Below are 25,591 nucleotides of genomic sequence, written 5' to 3'. Positions count from 1 at the left end.
AATTTCTTAAAAACAAAAGAGCTGTTCTTATTGGTTTATAGATACTAATAGGACTTACAAAAATCTAACATAAAGGAACATAAGAATCCTCAAGAAATAAAAAAGTGAATACGGTAGCCTTTCGGTTATTGTCTGTCTGCCTTGCTTACTACTGCAGAGGCACTCGGGGTGTCGGTCAGAAACAAAGGCTCTGCCCGCTGGAGTCTGTGACTACAGTCCCACGGACTCGGGGACCCGAGGGAAGCAGCCTCGTATTTCCTAGAGAACTTGTCCTCAGAGTATCACCCCTGAATTTCACCATTAGTGTCACCTAGGGACTCATTAGAAATGCCGGTTCTCAGTCCAGAACCCAGACCAACTGACTCTGGGGGTTAAGCCCAAGAATCAGTTTTTAAGAAGCACTAGCTGCTTTTGACTTTTTTTTTGACTTGGATTTAGACTAGTATTAAATTGAATTAATTAATGGATAATCTTTCCATCCCTGAATAACTTTTAGGAAAGACAGAATACTAAAACATTGGTCACCAAGTGTAGTTTTAACATATGCATGATTTTATTTTTTAGTGTTTATAAATCATAAATTTATCCAGATTTATACATAATAATTTATAACAAAGTATGCTTTTCTCCATGTTCACATATAATTATATATAAATATGTAATTCTATACACATGAAGATTTTTGGAGGGAGAGGAACTAGTGTGTTTTATACATAACGTGAGTGCACACAAAATGAGATCGTATAAATTCTCTGCATCATGAAGGGTCCTAGAAGTCAACTGGCATAGTTCTAACTCATTTGTTTTTAATGACTGTATAATAATTCAGCCATTGGACTGCCTATAATTTATTCAACTTTTCCTGAGGGATGGATATTACCTTATTTTTAGTGCTGTTGCCCTTAAAAAAGGCTATAGTAAACACACTTAGATTTTTATGCACTGGTGCTTCTCTTTCCAGGAGAGATTTCTAGGAGTGAGATGGCTGGAGGTAGGAGTGACGGATTAGAGGTATTTTTCATTTTAACAGGTATTGCCAGATTGCTTTCAAAAAAGGCTGTAATAATTCACATTTTAAAGGACAACAACAAGAAAACAACTTAAAAACACACACATTTATAACAGCAGCAAAAATTATAAGATACTTAAACTATATCTAAAAATAGATGTAAAAAAATTATAAAATTTAGGAACCTTAAGAAAGCCCCAATAAATGGAGAAATAAACCATATTCACAGACTAGAAACCTCAATATTATGAGAAGCCAGTTCTCCCCATGTTTATCTATAGCTATAATCCAAATCCAAAAATGGTTTACTGTGAATCTTGGCAAGCTAATGTACTGTTTGCCAGCCTCTCCCGGACGGGAAGCACACATAATAGTAGGTATAAGAAGACACAAGACCTTAACCACAGTATCTTGGAATCTACACGGTAAGTCTTATCTATTTCTAGCGCTAGGTCTTTTTTTTTAAAATTAAGTCTAGAAAACTTCCTTTATTCTGTTTCTGATAATCAATTTGAACTCTCTGTCCTGTCTTCTAGGATTCATGTTATTAGCAAACTGACTCTCTGTGAAATATACTTGATGCTTGATTATCGTCTCTTCTCTTGTATTTGTCTCTACTTCTTCTGCTTTCTAGATATATGTTTCAAAGTCGGTCTCCTATTTGGCTAATTTATTTTCTGTAACATTGATTATACTGGTTATCTGGGGTGTTTATATACTCCATAGTTTGTCCTTTCTTATTTAATGGAGTCACTGTTTACATCCTATCTTCTTCATTGGAAAAAACATTTGAGGAACACCCAGGTGGTAGACGTTCATAAAGAAGGGCTCTGGACATTGTAGGTCAGCACAGGACTTTAAAAAGCCTGTGGGAGAGGGAAGAGCAGCAGAAAGGCTAAGCGAGGAAATGCTCTTCATATACTTACCCATTTAGAATATGAGCAATTACCCTGAACGCGTCTACAAACAGGACGGCTGATTCCAGACAAAGGCAAAATCACACTAAGAAAATCCATCAAAATACCTCAGAAATTTAACCTAGAGCAGCATTACAAAGTTTTAAGGGCTTAAATGCATCCTATTCTGCAGTTAATCCCTTAATGATAAACATGCAAAGATAGTTTTGGTTTTTTGCCAAAAGCATCTATCTAAAAAAAAAAGAAGCAAAGGGCAAAACCAAAAAACTTTGATGGACACGTGTTTCTGGCAGGGTTACTAATATTTAATAATAGAAAGTAGACAGTAAGAAGAAAACACCAAAGTGTGTTACAGTTAAAATGAGCAGACAGGCAGACTGGCTTAAAGATGGTTTGAGAGGTGAGACAGAAACCTCCTCCCCAAAACCACATATAATGCGAAAATATACCAAATACAATTAATCCTGAAAGAGCAACAGGAAAGAAGTCTGCAACAGACTGCCTTTCATCTGGTGAAAAGAGAAGACCACACGGAAAAGTGTAAGTACCAAAGCCACGATCTGGTGGGACCCAAGCCCTTCCCCAACCCCAGCTCACTGGTGGGAAGACAAGAAATGGAGCAGGAAAGGGGTGGGGGCCTAGGGCTGCTGAACACCCAGCCCCGGATGTCTGCTCTGGGAGCAGGAACCTACATCACATGGTGCTCTGGAGATAGTGGGGTTGGAAAACTAAGACAGGCAGAATACTCAGAGAGACTGAGATTCCAGCCACTTGTGGAGAACAGGGACCCACAACTGGCTGCTCTGAAACAAAAGAAAGGCGGGCAGTCTGAGAGACTTCCTAACAGCAAGAGGGCTGCTAAAGGGGCAAGGATTGCTGCTCAGGAGAAAGGACAGGTGGACAAAATTGTCCTTGCTCACTCAGCCCAGCAGGTTGGGAACTTTCAGGAGCTTCACACACTGCATCCCCCTGGCTGGCAACACAGCCCCGAGGCCTCCCACAAAGATATGCAGCCTGCTGCTCCTTCCTCCTGGCTGGCACTGGCTCACAAACCTGCTGCCCCCACCACCGCACCAGGCCAGCCAGAGGGCGGCCCTGCCCACAGCAGCTACAAGGGCATAGCATAGAGGTTCTTCCCTGCGCGCTTGGTCCACTGGCCCTGTCAGTGGAGGCAGGTACTGCGGCCAGAAGCAGAAAAGAGCTCTCTCCCCTCAGGAGGCACCAGTGTTGCTTGTCTGTGACCCCTGCAATTGATAGAGGGGTTGAGCAGCTCCAGAGAGCAGAGGTTCTGGGCACTAGAGGGCACCACCGACTCCAAGTTATCACTACACACATGAAACATTCAGAAGAACCTGGTACAAACCAAAATCCCACAAACACCAGAAAGAGGGCCAAGTGAAACTGAACTCGCTAATGTTCCTGAAAACTATTTCAAAACAAAAATCATAAACATGCTCACAAAGCTAAAGAAAATATTCAGGATCTCAGGGAGGACCTCAAGCAAGAGACAGAAACATTGAAAAATACAGTATCTGAAATGAAAGATACAATGGAGAGATTTAAAAGCAGATTAGATGAAATAGAGGAGATAGTGAATGAAATAGAAATTAGGGAACAGGAATACAAAAAAGCTGAGGCACAGAGAAAAAAAGGAACTCCAGGACTGAAAGAATATTAAGGCAACTGTGTGACCAGTACAAACAGAACAATATTCACATTATAGGGGTACCAGAAAAAGAAGAGAGAGAGAAAGGGATAAAGTGTCTTTGAGGAGGTAATTGCTGAAAACTTCCCCAATCTGGGGAAGAAAACAGCCTTTCAGGCCATGGAGGTACACAGATCTCCCAACACAAGGGACCCAAGGAAGACAACACTAAGACATATAATAATTAAAATGGCAAAGATCAAGGATAAAGACAGGGTATTAAAAGCAGCCAGAGAGAGAAAAAAGATCACATACAAAGGAAAACCCATCAGGCTATCATCAGACTTCTCAACAGAAACCTTACAGGCCAGAAGGGAGTGTCATGATATATTTAATGCAATGAAGCAGAAGGGCCTCAAACCAAGAATACTCTACCCAGAAAGATTATCATTTAAATTTGAAGGAGGGATTCAACAACTTCAAATAAGTAAAAAGTTGAGAGAATTTACCTCCCACAAACCATCTCCACGTTGTATTTTGGAGGGACTGGTATAGATGGAAGTGCTCTTAAGGCCAAATAGCTGTCCCCAGAGAAAATGAAACCTCAGTAAAGGAAGTAGACCAATTAATTACTAGAAAATGCAAAATTAAACCAATTACCCCAAAAGTCAATCAGAGGATACACAAAGAGTACAGAATATGACACCTAATATATAAAGAATGGAGGAGGAAGAAGAAAGAAGAAGTACAAAAAGAACCTTTAGATTGTGTTTGTAATAGCGTACTAAGGGAGTTAAGTTAGACTGTTAGATGGTAAAGAGGCTACCCTTGAACCTTTAGTAACCACAAATCTAAAGCCTGCAATGGCAATAAATACATATCTATCAATAATCACCCTAAATGTAAATGGTCTAAATGCACCAATCAAAAGACACAGAGTCACTGAATGGATAAAAAAAAAAAGACCTGTCTATATGCTGCCTATAAGAGACTCATTTCAAACCCCAAAACATACAGACTAGAAGTGAGGGTATGGAAAAGGATATTTCATGCAACTAATAGGAAGAAGAAAGGAGTTGCAGTACTTGTATCACACAAAATAGACTTCAAAACAAAGAAAGTAACAAAAGACAAAGGACATTACTTATGATAAAAGGGTCAGTCCAACAAGAAGATATAACCATTACAAATATATACGCACCCAACACAGGAGCACCTACATATGTGAAACAAATAGTAACAGAATTAAAGGGGGAAATAGAATGGAATGCATTCATTTTAGGAGACTTCAACACACCACACATACCAAAGGACAGATCAACCAGACACAAAATAAATAAGGAGACAGAGGCACTGAACAACACATTAGAACAGATGGACCTAACAGACACCTACAAAACACTCCACCCAAAAGCAATACGATACACATTCTTCACAAGTGTACATGGGACATTTTCAAGAATAGATCACACACGAGGACACAAAAAGAGCCTCAGTAAATTCAGAAGGATTGAAATTGTGCCAACCAGTTTCTCAGATCACAAAGCTATGAAACTAGAAATAAATTATGCAAAAACAAAAAAGCCCACAAACACTTGGAGGCTTAACAACATGCTCTTAAATAATCAATGGTCTACCTTAAAAAAAGGAAAAAAAGTGAAACCTTCATAAGAGTGTATATCAATGATACCTTATCAATGGGTCAATGACCAAATAAAAACAGAAATCAAGCAATATATGGAGACAAATGAAAACAAGAGCACAACACCCCAAAATCTGTGGGACACAGTGAAGGCAGTTCTAAGAGGAAAGTATATAGCAATATAGGCTTACCTCAAGACAGAAGAACAATCCCAAAGGAACAGTCTAAACTCACAATTAATGAAACTAGAAAAAGAACAAATGAGGCCCAATGTCAGTAGAAGGAGGGACACAATAAAGATCAGAGCAGAAGTAAATAAAATCGAGGAGAATAAAACAACAGAAAGAATCAATGAAAGCAGGAGCTGGTTCTTTGAGAAAATAAAAAAAATAGATAAGCCTTTAGCCAGATTTATCAAGAAAAAAAGAGAGTCTATATACATAAACAGAATCAGAAATGAGAAAGGAAAAAATCACTAAGGACACCACAGAAATGCAAAGAAATTATTAGAGAATACTATGAAAAATTATATGCTAACAAACTGGATAACCTAGAAGAAATGGACAACTTTCTAGAAAAATACAACCTTCCAAGGCTGACCCAAGAAGAAACAGAAAATCTGAACAGACCAATTAGCAGCAATGAAATTGAACTGGTAATCAAAATCTATCTAAGAACAAAATTCCTGGATCAGATGGCTTCACCATTAAATTTTACCAAACATTTGGTGAAGACCTAATACCCATCCTCCTCAAAGTTTTCAAAAAGTAGAAGAGGAGGGAATACTTCCAAAATCATTCTATGAGGCCAGTATCACTCTAATACCAAAACCAGGTGAAGACACCACAAAAAAAGAAAATTACAGACCAATATCCCTGATGAACATAGATGCAAAAATCCCCAACAAAATATTAGCAAACTGAATTCAAAAATAGATCAAAAACATCATCCATCATGATCAAGTAGTATTTATTCCATGGATGCAAGGATGGTACAATATTCGAAAATCCATCAACATCATATACCACATCAACAAAAAGGAGGACAAAAATCACATGATTATCTCTATAGATGCTGAAAAAGCATTCAAAAAAATTCAACATCCATTCATGATAAAAACTCTCAACAAAATGGGTATAAAGGGCAATTTCTCAACATAATAAAGGTCATATATGATAAACCCACAGCCAACATGGCACTTAACAGCGAAAGCTGGAAGCTTTTTCTCTAAGATTGGGAACAAGACAAGGATGCCCACTCTCCCCACTTTTATTCAACATAGTTCTGGAGGTCCTAGCCATGGAAATCAGACAACACAAAGAAATAAACAGAATCCAGATTGGTAAAGAAGAAGTTAAACCGTCACTGTTTGCAGATGACATGATACTGTACATAAAAAACCCTAAAGAATCTACCCCAAAACTATTAGAACTAATAACTGAATTCAGCAAAGTTGCAGGATACAAAATCAATACACAGAAATCTATTGCATTCCTATATACTAATGGTGAACTAGCAGAAAGGGAAATCTGGAAAACAATTCCATTCACAATTGCATCAAAAGGAATAAAATACCTAGGAATAAACCTAACCAAGGAGGTGAAAGACCTATACCCTAAAAACTACAAGACACTCATGAGAGAAATTAAAGAAGACACCAATAAATGGAAATACATCCTGTGCTCATGGATAGGAAGAATTAATAGTCAAAATGGCGATCCTGCCTAAAGCAATCTACAGATTCAATGCAATCCCTATCAAAATACCAACAGCATTCTTCAACAAACTAGAACAAATAGTTCTAACATTCATATGTAACGACAAAAGACCCTGAACAGCCAAAGTAATTCTGAGAAGGAAGAACAAAGCTGGGGGGATTATGCTCCCCAACTTCAAGCCCTACTACAAAGCTACAGTAATCAAGATAATTTAGTACTGGCACAAGAACAGACCTATCGATCAATGGAACAGAACAGAGAGGCCAGATATAAACCCAAGCATATATGGTCAATTGATATATGATAAAGGAGCCATGGACATACAATGGGGAAATGACAGCCTCTTCAACAACTGGTGTTGGCAAAACTGGACAACTACATGTAAGAGAATGACACTGGATTATTGTCTAATGCCATATACAAAAGTAAACTTGAAATGGATCAAATACCTGAATGTAAGTCATGAAATCATAAAACTCTTAGAAGAAAACATAGGCAAAAATCTCTTGAATATAAACATGAGCAATTTAATCCTGAACACATCTTCTTGGGCAAGCAAAAATTAACAAATGGGACTACATCAAACTACAAAGCTTCTGTACAGCAAAGGACACCATCAGTAGAACAGAAAGGCATCCTACATCCCACAGTATGGGAGAATATATTTATAAATGACATATCTGACAAGGGGTTAACATCTAAAATATATGAAGAACTCACATGCGTCAATACCCAAAAAGTGTATAACCCGATTAAAAAATGGGCAGAGGATCTGAACAGACACTTCTCCAAAGAAGAAATTCAGATGGCCAACAGGCATATGAAAAGATGCTCCACATCACTAATTATCAGGGAAACACAAATTAAAACCACATTGAGATATCACTTCATACCATTAGGATGGCCAACATCCAAAAGACAAGCAACAACAAATGCTGGTGTGGATGAGGAGAAAGGGGAACCCTCCTCCACTGCTGGTGGGAATGTAAATTAGTTCAACCATTGTGGAAAGCAATATGGAGGTTCCTTAAAAAACTAAAAATAGAAATACCAATTCCACTCCTAGGAATTTACCCAAAGAAAACAAGATCCCTGATTAAAAAAAAAAAAGACATATACACCCCTATGTTTACTGTAGCACTATTTACAATAGCCAAGGTATGGAAGCAACCTAAGTGTCCATCAGTAGATGAATGGTTAAAGATGTAGTACATATGCACAATGGAATTATTATTCAGCCGTAAGAAGGAAACAAATCCTACCATTTGCAACAACATGGATGGAGCTGGAGGGTATTATGCTCAGTGAAATTAGCCAGGTGGAGAAAGACAAGTACCAAATGATTTCCCTCATTTGTGGAGTATAAAAACGAGGCAAAACTAAAGCAACAAAACAGCGACAGACTCAGAGACTCCAGGGGACTAGCGGTTACCAAGGTGAGGGGTGGAGGAGGGTGGGTGGTGAGGGAGGGAGAAGGGGATTGAAGGGCGTTGGCACACATGGTGTGTGTGGAGTCACAGGGGAGGCATACAGCACAGAGAAGACAAGTAGTGACTCTGTGGCATCTTACTATGCTGATGGACAGTGACTGCAATGGGGTGTGGGGGGGACTTGATAATAAGGGTGACTGTAGTAACCACAATATTTTTCATGTGAAACCTTTATAAGAGTGTATATCAATGATTCCTTAATTTAAAATAAAAAAATGAGCAGACAATGGTGAGTATTCTGATTAAGAAACTGTCAGTCTGTAATGTTTCAGTGTAATTATCTATAAAATAATAAAAATAATGATGATAATAATAATAAACAATGACATAACTGTAACAGTTCCACAAGTAAAGGACAAGACTTAGTTCCTGGCACAACAGTGTCCAGAAAATTCAGCACTTTTTGGGTAATTTTCTCAGATTCCTTCCTTCAGTTTCTGCCTCAAGAATGAAATTAGTGACATGAAAATTTTAATAATTCTACACATAAAACAAAATCAAACCACATTTAGTCTTAAACTCTACCTGTTTTTGACAAATATATACATATATAAAGGTGGTAGCTTAGCCAACCTTTCTTGACTACCTCATCTGTGCAAAAACTCATTTAATCATTTAAAAATCACAGGCATTTTCTGAACACTGTATCTCACTTTCCTTGTTCTCAATTCTACTAAACTGCCTCATATAAGGTTAGCTTGGGCACACTTGGGAGGTCTGTCTTCAGTCTTGACTCTTCAGCTTGCGGTTATCTCCTCTCTTGTTCCAGTTCACCATCTGGGAACATCTCAGCGACCCCACAGCCTCGTATTTCACTGCTCTTGCATCCCCCACATATGCTGCATAGCAACTTCCATAAAAACTCACTGTTCTCGGGATATCTCTTCAGAGTCCTGTTCTTTGGTTATTTAAATAAATTACAAGGAGCATAATAATCAATGGCATGAAAAGGCAGCACACACAATGGGAGGAAATATTTGTAAATCATGAATCTGATAAGGAGTCAATATCAAGAATATGTAAAGAACTCTTACAGCTCAATAGCAAAAACACAAACATTCTGATTAAAAAGTGGGCAAAGGACTTGAATAAATAATTCTCCAAATAAAATATATAAATGACCAATAAACACACAAAAAGTTACTCAACATCATTAATCATTAGGGAAATGCAAATCAAAACCACAATGTGTATTTTGCTCACACCCACAGGATGGCTACTATCAAAAAAAATGAAGTAATAAGTGTTGACAAAGATGCGGAGAAAGCGGAATGCTTGTGCAGTGGGCGGGAATGTAGAATGGTGTAGACTTACTGGAAAACAGTACGGTTTCCCTCAAAAATTAAAAATAGAGCTACCACGTAATCCACAACTCCAAAAGACTTAAAGGCAGGGTCTCACATAGGAACACTGTACTGCACATTCACAGCAGCAATATTCACAACAGCTAAGAAATGGAAGTAATCCAGGTGCTCATCAGCAGAAAAATGGATCAACAAAAATGTGGTATGTTTGGTAGTACAGCTTGGAGAATACAGTTAATGATCCTATTACATCTTACCGTGTTGTTAGATAGTGACCGCACTAGAAGGGGTAAGGACTTAATAATATGGGTAACTGTTGAAACATTGTGTTGTGTAACTGAAACCCAGTTAAGATTGTATATTGATGATACTTTTAATAAAAAGAAAAATGTGGTATATATATTCATAAATGGACTATTACTTCTCAGCCTTAAAAAGAAATTGACATGTCTATAACATGGATGGACATTGAAGACATTACAATAAATGAAATAAGCCAGTCACAAAACGACATATACTATATGACTGCATTTATGAGGTACTTAAGAGCAGTCAAACTCTAAGCAAGTCACTCAGTCAGAAAGATTAATGCATTTGGGTTTCCTCAACTGTCCCCCCAAAATAACAACACCAGAAGTCCCAGGAGGTACTAATATTTAACTTTCCATTAAGACTGTCAGCAGGGAGGGAAGACGCAATAGAACAAAATGTAATGAAGGTTTGGTCATTCAGGATGCAATTTATCTTTCTCTATAATGAGTAAAACTACATAGTCCTATTACAAGTAACATATAAATAAACTTTCAAAAAGCAGAAGAGAAGGGAACACTCCCCAACTCATTTTTTGAGGCCAGTATTACTCTGATACCAAAACCAGACATAGACATCACAAGAAAACATAACTATAGGTCAATATCACTAACACTATAGATGCAAAAATCTTTAACAAAATACTAGCAAACTGAATCCAGCACCTATAAAAAGAATTATGCACCATGAACAAAAGATCTGATCCAAAGTCTCTTTATGCAAAGTTGATTCAACATAGGAAAATCAATCAATACAATACACCATATTAATAGAACAAGAGACAAAAACTACACGGTCTTCTCAATAAATCTGAGAAAAGCATTTGACAAAATCCAACATTCTTTCAGGACAGAAACATTTAATAAACTAGGACTAGAAGGAAAACTTCCTCAACCTGTTAAAAGGGCATCTATGAAAACCATAGCCAACATAATACTTACTGGTAAAAGACTTAAAAGTTTTCCCCTAAGATCTAACAAGACAAGGACATCCACTTTCATCACTTTTATTCAATATCGTACTGGAGATTCCAGCCAGGGCAATTAGGTTGATGGGAGTATAAAATGGTAAGTGGCTTTGGAGAAAAGTCTGGCAATCTTTCAAAGGGTTAAACTAGAGTTATCCTATATCTCAGCAATTCCACTCCTAGGTATATACCCAAGATTTTAAAAACATTAAGTCCACATAAAAAACTGTACATGAATGTTCACTGTTGCATTATTCATAACACCCCAAAAAAGAAACAACCCAGATACTCATCACCTGATGAATAGAAAAATGTGGACTACCTATACAATGGAATGTTATTCAGCTATAAAAGGAATGAAGTACTGATACATGTCACAACATGGATGAAATATGGATAACCATTATGCTACGTGTAGGGAAAATGGAAGTTGCCATGGCCAGGACCCTCACCTGATGCTAATCTGCTCGCCCATTGCGTACGCATGATGATGTAATACTCGGCCTACCCCATAGGGCGCATGCTCATATCCCCACTGGCAATAAGCCATTACTGCCGATGCTGCTCTACAAAGAGCTCTGCGCGGTGCTGGGGGAGGAAGCAGGAGAGCAGAGGCTGGGAGCAGACACGGAACCGGAAGAGGAGGCAGCGGCTGCGGCAGAGGCTGCGCCGGAGGGAGAGACACTGACTGCTGGGCATAGACACGATTCTAACACTCAGCCTCCCGCTGAGAGAATGAAGCTTGGTATGAGCTCCTTTTTACCCACAACATTCCGTTGTCATGTTTCCATCTCCACAAACCAGAGTGAACTTGCCGGGATCTGAAACCCTCTCCGGCCCAGAGCTACACTAAGTTAAATGAGTCAGATACAAAAGGCCACATGTTCTATGATTCCACTTAAACGAAATGCCCAGAATAAGGGAATTCATAGAGACAAAGTAGATCAGTGATTGTAATGGGTTGGGGATAGGAGGGGATGGAGAGTGACTTAATGGATATGGGGTTCCCTTTGGGGTGATGAAATGTGCTGGAATCAGATGGTGGTGATGGTTGCACAACCTTGTGAATAGAATAAAAACCAATGAATTGTATAATTTAAAAGAGTGAATTTATGGTATCAGAAATTTTTCTCAACAAAAACAGAAACACACACACACACACATACTGAGACAAAATAAGATGTATTCCAAGTCTATTTATAATGAATACAAAGGCAAAAATAGAAAACTTTTATTATTATTACAATGGATGGTAAAAAGGCATTTGACAAAATTCAACTTTCATTCCTGACTAAAATTCTTAGAAAACCAATAGAGTATTTCAACATAACAAGGAATATCTATTTGAAAATGGCCCAAATCACATATAGTAATAAAATGAGATGTATTCTTAAAAATCAGGAACAATACAAGGATGTCAGCTATCTCCAAACGCTTAACACTGTTCTGAAAATTCTAGTTAATGCATTAAGAGGATTCCCACTCCACATGCCAACAAACATAAATATTGAAACATTAGATAAAAGTCATTATCTGAATATGATTTAAGAAAAAGTAAATCATTAGAAAAACAAAATGAATGTATAGCAGGATGACAAAATAAATTACGTAAAAGTAAGACGCTTTGCCATATATCACAAGAGACAAGGTCGAAACTATAAAAGAAAAAGATTGAATTCAGTCATTTAACAAGCACGTTCTGAATGTCTTCTGTGTGCCAGGGCAGTCTTTTCAGTTGCCAAGGACGCACCAGTGAAGGATGACCAAAAAACGTTGCCCTCAAGGGGGAATATAAAACAGTAAATAACAACTATAATAAATTACATGTGAGAATGTGAAAAAAGCTATGCAAAAAAAGAGTCCAGGATGAAGTTGGGGTTTTAATTGTAAACAGGATGGTCTAAAATTTCTCCTTGAGGAAGTGACGGCAGAACGAAGAGCTGGAAGCGCCGGGATACCCAGGGTGGGGGAGTGAGCGCACCGGCGGAGGCGGAATGACTAGCGCGCTCAAGGAACAGGAGGCCCACGCGGCTAGAACAGAGCAAGGGAGGGAGGAAGGTGGATCTGTATTACATTTTAACAGGATTGCCGTGTCTGCTCTGTTGGGAACAGACTTTGAGAAGGTAAAAGTGGAAATGGTAAGGTCAGTTAGAAATCTACTAAAACGATCCGGTCAGGACATAACTGGTTTAGACAAGCATAGCGGCAGTGGAAGTAGCTGGACTGCACATATTCTTCAGCGGGACTTAACAGGATTTGCCAACAGACTAGATATGGGGCATAAGAAAACTGTGATGTCAAGGATGGCACCAAAACTTTCGTTCTGAGCGACTAAAATTCAATTTATATAAGCATCAAAACCAGCAAGCAACACTTAGTAGTTTTTTTAAAAAAATGTGTAGATCCTTTATGAAGAAAACTACACAATTTTACTGATAGAAAAATTAAGAGAAAATTCCATGTTTCTGGCTCGCATGATACAGTGTTGGAAAAAGTGTCACTTCTCATTAATTTGTACTTTAATTCATTTCAAACTAAAATTCCATTGAGATTTCTCTTGAAACTCAAGGTAATTCTAAAGTCAACCCAGAAAAATAAATGAAAATAGTCAAGGAAAATCATTCTTAATGAAAAGATAATGAGAAACGTGCTCTTCTCTCTGCCTATAGATGCTCTTCCCACAACATCCGTGGGGCTCCCACCTTCCTTCAGGCCATCTTATTAGAGAAGCGTTCCTTGAACATTCTACATAAAACACAGCAAGACCCTTTTGTAAATTCATCCCTGCTAGCTACTTATTAGCTATTACTATTACTCCATCCCCTAAACTATTTATTTTTCTCCTTAGAGAAAAAATTACTTGAAGGTAGGCTCTGTACTATAAACTCTGCCCGTAGAACGTACCTGAGAACAGCAGGCATTCAGTGAACAGCGGTTGCATGGATGGGTGAGTAAGCTTGCAGTACCGGAGATGAGCCATGAGATACTGTAATGGTTTGGACAGTCTCTGAAGTCAGGTCTCAGGCTTATCATTTACTTACTTGGGCAATTTTGGGGAAGATATTTAAAATCTCTCTACGCTTCAGGATTTCTCATTTGTAAAAGTGGGGATATCAATATGAATAGCACAGGGTTCCTGTGGCCATAAATGAAGTAGTGGCACATAAGCTCTCAATAATTAACACTGCAGACTTTTTCTTTCTTAACTGTTCTTCCTTAAAATAAGCCTACGTAAATCAGTTCCCTCAAAATATCCTCTAATTCTAATTCTACCTTTTTAAAAACTGTCAAAGGAAGTAACTAAAAATCTGTTTAGTTTCAACTACATGTTAGGTGCTTTTAACTAAATTACCTGTTTTTGGTTTAACTAAGTTCTCTCAACAACCTTGTGGGGTAGGTAATATGATCTCCAATTCAGAGAAGAGGAAATGAAGTGTGAAATAAAATGAAGTTCTGTGGTTCCTCACAAGGCCCCACAGGCAAAGGGCTGCAAGCTGCATGGATCCAAGCCGGCCAGGTCAAGTCTGAGCTGTGGAGCTGCCCGGCAGCCATGCCTGCCTGTGTCACAAGACTCACAGCCTCTCCCCCTTCACCGGGACCAAAGGAAAACCAGCCCAGTGCACACGGGAAGGTAAACCTGCCTGGTTCTCCGGCCCAAGTAGAATCCTGTAAGAGAATAATGAGCAACCTTAATGGCTACTTCCTCTCATACAGAGATGACATGGAAATATTCGTCACCTATTCTCTTAGGACACTGCCCTGATGTACTGACTGACATAACTCTTCCCTGCACCCACGCCGTTATAAGAAAGCGTTCAGGATGTTCCCAAAGGGGCTTTGGGTCAGTTTGTCAGAACACGCTGATGGGTGGCTCTCGCGCCGTGGTCCTCAGTGAGACACTGAATAAACTTTTTTTGCTCAATCCCATGGTCATGTTGGGTCACGCTGATTCCAGTCAACAGGAGGTTGAGGGAGATTAGGTTATTTGCTCAAGATCACAGTTAAGTAGTAGAGCTTATTTTAAACCCACACCTCCTTGGCTCCAAAGCATATGTTTTTTGCTGCCCTCTACTTCCTATTTCTCCTTTCACAGAAGAGTCTTCTAAATATTTGAACATCACTAACACAACCCTTACATCTTCCTTTCTTTGACTAAGCATTAAAATCTCCAAGTATCTCCTTGTATGTGTTTCTAGATCCCTCACTGTCAAGAATTTATTCTAGTTGGTTGAAGTCTCTCAAACTGTGGCATCTTAAATTAATCATTTTGAAAAGGAACAAGATCTTGCAGACCCCAGCTGTCATAAAATTTTAACATTATGTTCTGAAACATGCACAAATAAACAATAGTACTATTATAACCATATACTATAAAATGAAGATCATTTTATATATTATGCAGAAATAAAATGCCACGAATAAAATCCAGACTAATAAATTTAATGTTATATATTGTTTTGCTGCAATTTTATCCTGTTCACAACATGAGTGTGTGGCTGAGCTCAGGTCCTTTTGCAGTTAGCATCCTTACAATGCCCTGGGCTATGTGATGAATCAGATTTCACAACACTTATTCTTTATCTCAACTACCACGGGCCTCCATTTGCACAGCTCATCTTGGTATCTTTAGGTGATCAGTAAGATGTGGTAGGTAAAGAAAAAGGAGTGACTAGTATAATCTGAAGTTTGTTTTTTGGGGTGACTGGCTAGATAGTAAACTTTCATTAAAATAAGAAACACATAGGTGGGGAGGAGAAGCTACATTAGTTTTGACCATGAATTTGTTGGTACCTGAGGGACCGCTAGATGGAGCTTCTAGTAGTAAGTGGGTGAATGGATTTGAAGCTCACAATAGTGAGTCTGAGCCTGAACCAGAGGTTAGAAGGTATTACTCTGAAGAAGGGTTCCTTAAAGCCAAAGATCATGCAAAGATACGGTCAGAGCAGTGGAAGAACCTTTCAAGAAAAGAAATACATTGAGGGTAGCCAAGAGAAGAAAATTTTTAAAAGGCTGTACTATATTCCACCGAAGGAAAAAAAAAAAAGGACTGATATTGAAATGTGATCTTTGGATTGGCAGGTCGTGGTGACCTCGGGGAGATGGGACAGGAGGAGACAGCTTGGTCAGTTATTGAGGAGGCCTGGCTACCACGGAAGGCAGAGAAAGCAGGCTTGAGAGAGAGCAGGGATTGTTATTTCCAGTCTCAAGAGTCAGAGCTAGTAGAGGAGAAGAGAACTGTTTAGGTCACCTCTCTGTACTAGCACCATAGCAAACATTCATAAAATAATCACTGCATGTCAAATAAGGAAAAGGGTGGGGTCCAGCAAGGGGGGGAAGGTCTTAGAAGGAGGATGGGGGAAGCGGTGAAGGGAGAGAAATGAACACTTTTTAATTATTGTTAAACTCCAGGTTCTCTAGTTCAAAACCTTTAAAATGATCCTGGAAAGAAGACATTATTGTCTCCCTTTACAGGTAAGTCCACTGAAGAGATTAGGCAATCTACCCACGGCCCCCCACCCGCCGAGGGGTGAAGGCACGGGGCCCACACAGCTTCATCTGCCCACAGCGCTCTTGCTGTTCCACTGAACGCTGAAAATGAGCCTGGAAATATGCAGGTAGAGTAACTGGCTGAGAACGAAGGGCAGGAAGGTGAGTTGGGAAAGGAGGGTGAGAACACTACTGGCGTCTGAGGCCGATGGTCAGGGAGCCGACCCGGGTCAAGCGGGAGGCCCAAGGGGCGGCACCGAGGACCCAGGTGAGACGGATCCCGGAGCGGGCCCACCTGCACGTCCCCCTGGTCTCGGCACACAGTTTCCTGGCAGATTTTAAGGATGACCCAGGAAAGGGTTTGCATCAAAGCAAAAACGGAGACTCGGGTAAGTGATCACATGGGTCTAATCTGGGTGAGGAGTGAAGCCAGGAGGATGCTGACGTATCAAGAGAAAACAGTCAAAGGCGTGGGGTTTACACTAATAATGAATGAGAAATAAATGTTAGTGGAGAACAGAAGGAGTCTTACCACTGTCACATCTCATGCTGACAAAATTCTCCAACTGCCCATTCTTGTTCAACGGCTCTACTTCCGTAATTTCCTTTTACTACAATATAAAATCAAGGGGTACGTTTGGTCTGGGTTACCTGATCCCTTGTAGTTAAAGAAATCTTTGCCCCAGACAAGGAGCTTATTAGAAATTAACAGTAGAAACCATCATATTTCATAACTGTATCGAAGGCTCTGTCCTTCCCCGGCCACCCTACATAGCATAAGAAAGGGCCAGCCGACAACAGCAGCCACAAAACCTGAGCTGGAGAGCAGAGTTCTTGAATACCTGGTGCAGCACAAAGATTAACCGAGATTTATACCTTTTGTCCCAAGATATTTCCATTTAGTACAGCAGAGTTAATCTTTTTTTTTAAATTGAAGTATTGTTGATACACAATCTTATATCGGTTTCAGGTATACAGCACAGTTCTCCAGTTACCCATATTACTAAGCTCTCACCCGCTCCAGGGCAGTTACTATCTGCCAACACAGGAAGCGGTTAGAGAACCACTGGCTGTGTTCTCCTTGTACCACCACCCCCGTGACCGACTTGTATTATGATTGAGAATTTTTGTGCCTCTTTATCCTCCTCCCCCTCCCCCTCCCCCCTCCCCCCTCCCCGACTCCAATCCCGCCCCTATGGTAACCACTAGTCACTTCTCAGTCTCTGAGGCTACTGCTCTTCTGTTCATTTTGTTTTGGTTTTAGATTCCACAAATAAGTGAAATCATACGGTATTTGTCTTTCTCCGCCTGGCTTATTTCACTTAGCATAACAAGCAGGGTTATTTTCTAATAGAATATACTTATTTTGTGTGAGTCAATCAGCCAGATGTGAGATATAAAACTGTTTAATATAACTTTTCAAAAACGTGTGTTTTTCGTGAACTTAAAATGCCTTACTATCTATCATTAATACCACGTTCTCTCTGAGGCTGCTATATGTAACAGTAGAAAGGAAATCTCTTTTCAATTGGACCAAAGTGATTAGAAAATACAGAACCATTAGATATGTGTGCATCCCATGGCTTTACATCTACATCAGAAGGTACCACAAAACCCACCCCACTTATATGTCCTCTGGATTTAGCAAAAGCCCCTCACCTCAGTCATAGGTAGCCTGACATCCAGTCTAGTCTGGATAACAAGCCCAGAAAACCTCAGCACCTGATAATCAGTCAGGGAACAGAAGTAGTTAAACAGTGTGTACAACTGGGGGTCAGTAAATTTACAGAGCGTATTACCCCTATGAAGGCATAAACATGAAACCGTAATTAGCTTTAAGAAAGTGGTAGATACATTTGCAGTTCAAAGATTAAAAGGAAGATAAGAGTAGAAATATTTGGAGATGAAGGGAAAAAACTAGCTTGTATAGTTAAATGACTTGACGTAATGTAACTTTCATTTCTTACATTCATGTGAACTTCATGTAAAACTGTGGCTATAGCAGACAGAATAAAAAGCCCAAGACTGTTAATGCATCTCAAAAATCCAACTATTGTTCTACAGGAACACATGTAAATCACACAGATTAGTTTCCCTTCGGCCTAGTAGACAAGACCAGTGCTTGTGATTAGCGGGTTGCAACCTGATTTAACAGGTGAAATACAGAAATACTGGAATGCTCCACACAAAGTATGAACTGGTGACTTTTTTCCTGGCGTGTGTGTGAAATTAATACTTATTTCTTATTGTGGGTTATAATAAAAAAAGTCTAAAAACCACTAGACTAGACTGCATCAGAATCAAGCAGCAGCGATGACTCACTCCCAAGGTCTAACTGCTCTCAAAATCACTGACAACCCTTATGTAGCAGCCAGCGAAGGAGGTAAGAATGGTTATGCCTTGTTTGAAAATAGCTGGTCTCATTTTAAGGTCAAACAGAGGTCTAGAGAGAATTTTCAATCCATTCAACATATGTTGAATATGAACTCTAAAAAAATATGAACAAGAATTTATAATACTGCTCCTTCTGACTGTGCATTTCTTCCAAAGTTAAAGATGCCATTAGCACAAAAGTTCTACTTTGGTGACAAAGAAAAAGGAAAAAGAGATCTAAAACCATGAGTCTGTCTTTTGCCATTTCTCCCTACATAAAAGTTTTTGAATCTTCTGTGAAACTCATTTTATATTTGCTAACCACTACTGAACCTGTCACTTATAATTCTCATCTTAAATGTATTTTGCAATAAAAACTGAGAAGTTACTATTATGTTATCAAGAATGTCCTAGTCCCCATCGAGGCACCCTTGTTACAAATGACACTCCCACACTTTGAACACTGGATACCGCCACTTGTGGGTTGACTTAAAACTATCAGACACAGAGCTTGAGCCTCAGTGATCAAATGGCAAGAAGAGTTTATTGACTCCTTCTGTATGCCAGCATGATCCTGAAGCTGCGGACAACTTCTAGAAATGGCCCGTAACACTCAGAGTCTGAGAGTGGTAATAATGCGAAGTCCCCACAACTCCAAGAGCCTAGAGTCAACTCGCTGTTATAAGGACACAAGGATACTGCTGGAAGACATCTGCCAAATCACAAAGGCATTCACCGAGCCTTTGCGAGGTTCCTAGCATCAATTAACAAGGAGCTTGGTGTTCCTAGGAGGTAATTATTAGGTACTTAATTAGCAAGCACTTGTTTCATGCACATGTACATTTGATTATGAGGGGAAAGAAAGGAAAAGAATAAGAATTTTACAAACATAAATATTTAACTGAATTAATTTCTTTGGCTAAAAGTTTGGCAGAACATACATACATATATAACATATATGATAATTAGCAAACATTTCTTTCATACACATTTTAACATTTGATTACTAGGAAAAAAGGAAAGAGAGTAAGAATTACCATCCTCCTTTACAAAAGATGAGCAAACCTCACCAAGACAGTGGTGAAATGAAGTGTCTGCTTGTCTTTTAACTCTTGGTCTAGCTGTCTTTCCTGACATTGTAGGAAACCTTGCTCAGAAATTTGGAGAATGTCATTCTGTAAGGCTTGAGCTCACCCATCATTAATTACTTCATTCTTTTGACCTCTGTGTAGCTTTCTGTGACCATACAGATGGTCATTTATTTAACTGCAGCAAATTCTTATCTAGGTAAGAGGATATAGTAAGAAAATTTGATTACTACTTCTATTTTAATCAGCTGAAAGGAGATTACATATATGCATGACAGGGAAATAACATGGGACAACGCTGTTATAGGGCCTGGGAGTGCAGTAGACTGGCAAAAAGCTATACAGGATAGTAGTAGTTCCTATGATTTTGCTTTTGGGCTCTACTGAACTGGCAGCCCTCGTAACTACCCAACCTGATATTTGAAGTATGTATTCTCTCACACATAATGGTTTTGGAACTTATGCTAGATTGACACCATGCTATTCATTCAGAATTAGTTTTAATGGGTCTGTTATCTCTATATGAATAACTACTATTTATTTTTATACTGTCTTGTGTCGAAGGGCTTTCAAAGAGATATAGAGAAAACAATAAGCGTTGTCTGATGTAGGATTGCCAGCTTCACAGCAGCTTGTGAGTACTATATATATAGTCTCACATATTGCCAAATGCTTCCTCAGTCTTTCACCTGGTTGAGATCACATTTCTTATGCTCTGGCAGCATCCTTAATAGCCTGGGATTAAGGCACTTAAGTATGTGATCTTAGGTGAATTTCTTAAGCTAAGTTTGGATCTCAAGACTTATGAGGTTATCTACTTCATAGTAGTGTTATTGTATATATTCATCAGACACATGTGTGATTACACATGATATATATACCTTCTCACTAACTGGTGACCAAAGAAATTAATTCAAGTAAGTGTCTGTATTTATTAAATTGATAAAGATTTTTTTTAGAATTTGAGTCATCTACATTTAACGAACATGTGAAAAATCAGGTTTCTCTTATTCTGCTAGTGGTAAGATTTTGACTAAAACTTTTCTGGAAGGCAATATGACACTACAAATCCAAAGCTTTAAAACATGCATGTATCTCTTGACTCAGAAATATAATTTCCAGAGACTTGTCCTAAGGAAATAACTAATGGGTTAGCCAAAACAATGTTTCTCAGGATATTATTTTATAGTATAAAACTGGAAATAACCTAATGTCCTATAATAGAAGTGGTTATAATTTATAAAGAACAGGCCTATGCCATAAATTAGCAGATAACTACTACAAATAATATTAATAGAAATATATTCATTGTCATTCTAAGTCATTTAAGATACAGTGTTTAAGTGGGGGGACAAGGTTGCAAAACCGTTTATATTACAAAACTTATGTGCCTACACATATAGGTCCATATTCTTCATGCTTATAACTAGATATAGGGATATTAATCTTCCTACAATAAACATTATTACTTGTGTAATAAAAATTTTTTACAAAGGTGAAATTTATATTTATAACACGAAGGTCAATCCATTCTCTTTTCAACAGTTTAAATAGTTTACAGTATGAACAAATTGGTTTTGGTACAAGGAACACTATTTTTTTAAGATTAAGCGTTCTCTGTAGTCAGCCCTTCTACTCCATATGTGGTAAAGGACCAGTTCTTTTTTTTAACTTCTATTTTGTTACAGATTGACATTTTTATAAAATACATGACAAATTATTAGAATAAAAATGTAAAGCCTACAAACTACAACTTTCATTTTTTAATTTATCAGATTGACAAACATAAAGTTACTCTATCATATTGCTAAAGAAAAGTCTTTAAAACTCTTACTGTCAATTTCAGCACCTATCTTGTCACTGAGAAGTAGTTGGCAGACCATGCCTTTAGTAGCACTGCTGGAAACGATTAAGAAGTCTTTCTGCAGCAGACTAATAACTGATCAAGGGGACCAGATTCTGATTGAACATCTGGAACCCTTCTGGAATAGAAGATAACTTTCTCCAAAAAATAGGACTATTTGGGTTCTTCCCCTATTATGCTTACTAGCCTACCATGTTTTTCTAATGCTAACATTCTCAATAAATTAATATATAATTTTAACCATCGGGTCGTTTATTTTCCAAAAGAATCAAACACAATGTCATATAGTGGAAACTTGACTTCCAAGAATTAATATTATCCAAATCATGGGGAAACAATAGTCATTACGGCATTCCAAAGGGAATATGTCAGAAATACAGATTCATCTGGTTGAAATGGGAGCAATGGAAAACGTACATATTGGTATTGAGAGTTGCTTTTTGCTTGCAGGGTTAAGCAGAAGAAAATGAGACAACCTGCCAGTTTCCTGGCAATGTGAATGTAGTCCCTGGGGAAGCGTGAGCCTAGGCCACTCTACTTGAGGAATGAACCAATGATGGACTTCTCTGCAGTCAGGCCAAAGCAATGAAGATTATAAACCTCTTAGTTTCTGTTGGGATCAAAAAGTATTTAAACCCCAAGTGATTTCCTAAAAAATATGTAGCCTGGTCTCCAGAAATAAAGGTTCATAGTTTAGAAGTTTAGTGTCAAAGGCAAAAGAAAATTGAAAGTGATATGGATCAGAAACTGAGGATTTCCAACCAGTATTTATGTTAATAAGAGATACGGAAACATTTTAATTATAATCCTATTTTTAAATTGCTGTAAATTTAATCTCTTGGCAGAAAAATGAAAAACTACACCTGGTTTGGTGCTTTACATAAAGCAGGAGCTCAATAAAAGTTCAGCAGGCTGCCACAGAATGAGTCAAAGGCTTTAAGCTTTGTCAGGTGAGAGGTTGGGAGCTAGATAAAAAAAACTGAGCCATGATTTAGTGTGAAAGGAACAGAAAGACTCTAATGCATTTAAACAGAGACAGAGGCAGAAATCAGGAATAAAAAGAAACCTGAAGGGAAAGCTGCCAAGTAGTAAATGAGGTTTCTAAGCGGCAAAAAGGGACAGGAAGATGCAACTCGGTGGGAATGAAGCTTAAAGGAAAGACATTTCTCACCGAACGCCAAGAATGGTCCAATTCTACCCGTGAAGAAAGGTGTAGTATTAGATTCTTCTTTTTCCCCACCTCATACAGTGTTTTTTAAACTGAAGTATAACTTATATACAGTATAGTACACAAATCTTAAATGTGTAGACTGATAAACTTTTACATGTGCACATCACCATCGATCAGTTTTGCCTGTTTTTGCACATGATGGTATCATACGGAATGTACTCTTACGTTTGGATTTTTCACTCCACCTTCTGTTTTTGAGGCACGCATATGGACATCACTAGTTTTTTCCTTTTTATTGCTGAGTAGTACTTCATTGCACGAATATACTACAGTCTCACTTATCCATTCTCCTGTGGATGGATACCTGGGTTGTTTTCAGTCTTCTGCTATTATTAATAAAACTGCTATGTATGAGCATTCTTGTACAAGTCTTTCGGGGGACATAAACACTCATTTCTCTTGGGTATATGCCTACCACAGACTGCTAAGATAAGAAGTAGGTATAAGTTTAACTACAGTCAATCGGGACAGTCTTCTAAAGTGATTGGATCAATTTGCTCTATTAGTAATGTTTCAGTTTCTCCATATAAAGTCTTAAAATTTAAAAAAGCTCTTTAGTTGAAACAAAAAGTTTTGAGACTTGTTTTTTGTACTGTTCTTTGTTTTTCCATCTTTTAGAGCAGGGGTAACATAAGCAAAATGCTCAGGGTATACAAGACAATTTGGGGGATGTAAGAAGAAAATAGTACAATTTCTATTTTAGTTTTCTTTTACCTAAAAAGTAAATTTTACTAACATTTAATACATAAATTGACACTAGTGTCCTTATTCAGATAGTTATATTTATTCACTTTGCATACACTGTGATTTACTGCCATTTGTGTATGTCTGGCTCGGCAAAACTATAGAGTATCTACTTCTAACTGAACTCTGGCCAAAGGAACAAGTGGCTAAAAGGAGTCCTACAAAGATAATACTAATAATGTAAGCATGAACAAACAGGAAACGGCGAACAGTTCTACTCTAGAAGCTCTCTTTAGAAGATTAAAAACTGTAAGTATCTATAGTCAAATCACACAACCAGGCAAGAAATTCCAAAAGTAATACTTTAAAAAACATGGGACTTAATCTATTATTATTAATGATTTTTCTTTGCCAATAAGAATTTTAAAACATAAAATATTGTTAATCTGTCATCCCTTTTAGTTTCTTGTTATATTTTACAACATGTGTAATCGCAGAAAGTACTTGTATGTATAATTTAAAGGGAACTTCCACATCAAGGATGTATGCTCAAGAAAGTATACGATCCAAAGGGTTCAGACTCTTGTTTTAGCCATTTTTTAAGTATTAAGATACTTAACCCTTAACTATTAACGAACTTCTAATTTTTAAAGTCATATACAATAAAGTATACTTGATCAGCAACAGCTGGCTGCTATTCAGTGTTGATATAACACATCTGAACAGGAAGGAGGCTAGGCATCAACTGGGCAGAGGCATGAGGGCACTTTCACGGGCACTGGTACTATTCTGCATCTTGGTAGGGGTTCGAATCATCCCGGTATATACACGTGTCACACTCACTAAAGGGTACATTTAACGTTAAGTGTATTTCAGTTTATGTAAATTTTACCTCAAAAGGAAAGAAAAAAAAAATCAATAAAAAACACTTGTAGTTAGGGATATACATGCATTCTGAAATGTCTAACAGTAAATTATACTGGTGTCACAACTTGCTTTGAAATGCACTAAGATGGACTGCTTGTGGATAGAGGGTGGGCATTTGAGCAAAGCACTGTAAAATATTAATTGTAAACTTTAGGCAGTATATAGATGTGTGTTCACCATACATTCTTTTAACTTTTCTACATGCTTGAAATTTTTCATGATAACACGTTGGAAAAAATAACGAATGTACTCAAGAGTTGAAAATTAAAAGTACTGTAGTGTAGTGATACAGTGGACAAGTTAGAAATTGAAAAAGGGAAAAAGGTAGGAGCATTTGAGCACCATTGCTTGATGCTTCTAAATACACTAAATCTGAGGTGCCCAAGGTCAAAGAGTATGAAACTTCGCCCACATCTGAATCCCACCTGACCAAATTTACTAGAAGTCTGAATCCTTCCGCCCACCTTCCTCACAAGGGGCTGCCTCAGGGCCAAACGTCTTCCCTGCAGCAGGGAGGTCGCGTCTCCATCCTCCATCTGTTAGAAAGCTCCTCCCGGCAGCACAGACTGGAAGCTGTCTTCCCAGGTTTTCCCTCCTGGGTCGGATTCCTTGGCGCCACATAGAACCTTATCCCCTTAAGACAGGCCTTCATAGCGAATGACAGTATGTGAAATCTCCATTTTTTATTTCAGTACATTTTTTTCCAGTAATTTTTTAATAACATCATCATCTACAAGGCATAGCTAGGTGTAAAAGTGGGTTAAGGCCTCAGAATTGGAATAGAAATAAAATGAGAATATATGTATGACGCATACAGCATTGTACCTACCAAAGAGCAGCAGGAACTCAGTTTTCTTCTTTTTCTAACCATTACCCTTCCTTGGAAATTGCAACATACCTCTCACCATAAAATAATACTTTTTAAAACAAGAAATG

General features: G+C 38.2%; 1 protein-coding gene across 1 annotated transcript in view; it reads right to left on the bottom strand.

Annotated features, from left to right (window-relative positions):
* Positions 1-25,591, bottom strand: part of HDGFL3 (HDGF like 3) — a 53,302-nt gene that overhangs the window by 25,352 nt on the left and 2,359 nt on the right. The window lies entirely within an intron of this gene.

Source organism: Manis javanica, chromosome 18 (genome assembly GCF_040802235.1).
Source record: "Manis javanica isolate MJ-LG chromosome 18, MJ_LKY, whole genome shotgun sequence".
Lineage (NCBI taxonomy): Eukaryota > Metazoa > Chordata > Mammalia > Pholidota > Manidae > Manis > Manis javanica.
This window is presented reverse-complemented; position numbering and strand designations above follow the sequence as displayed.